Genomic DNA, 984 nt, shown 5'->3' with positions numbered 1-984 from the left:
AGTATTGTTCTTCTCACCTTATATGTTAATGGGGATTAATGTATTTTTATGTACTATATTTTATGTAAGTATATAAATATGCAGTTATATAATTACCTTTATTATATATATATTTATGGTATAATTATGTATGTATTACTATATATTACACATACTTTTATAGTCTACAGTTAAGTAGACAATACAACATTTAAAATTTTATACATCTATACTCACGTAATGCATATATGTTTATGAATACAGTATTGACAATATAGATACGCACGATGTGCATATTTAAATGGATGCTTCAATGGGTAATATGAATCAATGCGCCTCAGCATGGGCATTGGGGGGAGGGGTGATCAGTATCTCAGCTCCCATGGGAACAAAACTGGGTGCCAGAAACAAGAGTTTGGGTCTCCCCTTCCCTCTGTGGAGTAACACCAAATCTCTTAGCAGCTCAGGTATTGCATCCGCGTTCTCCTTGTGGAGAATGTCAGCCTTGCAAGTCTTGTAAAGCTGCAGGCCTGTTCATCCAGAAGGCCGTGCAGACGGACCAACTGAAGCTTTAGTCATTATACTTAATTGGGCGAGTGGCCCTCAGAGCTGTCTATAAACTGTGTGTTCACAGTGAGGTAATTAATAACGCCACTTCCTTTCGGGAGACATATCATTAGCCATTATTTCTAGAAACATGACATTGATCTCTTTATTCAGAGAGGTAATTGCAGGTTTCTGAAAAGAGTGTATGGTTTACCCAACAATTCCCCACAAATGACATCATCTCTGGAAAGTAAAACCCACAAAATCTGTCATTTTAAATCTATAGTTGGGATTTTGTTCCCTAGGAGGTAAAAGAAGACTCTGGAAAAAGAAATAATGAACGATTTTGGTATGGAAATAAGCATGAACTATCGATAAGGGTTTTTTGTTTTGTTTTTTGTTTTTTTTGTGTGTTTTTTTTTTTTACATATATATTAGTAATTTCTTTAGGAGCCTGGG

Source organism: Prionailurus viverrinus, chromosome D2 (genome assembly GCF_022837055.1).
Source record: "Prionailurus viverrinus isolate Anna chromosome D2, UM_Priviv_1.0, whole genome shotgun sequence".
Classification (NCBI taxonomy): Eukaryota; Metazoa; Chordata; class Mammalia; order Carnivora; family Felidae; genus Prionailurus; species Prionailurus viverrinus.
This window is presented reverse-complemented; position numbering follows the sequence as displayed.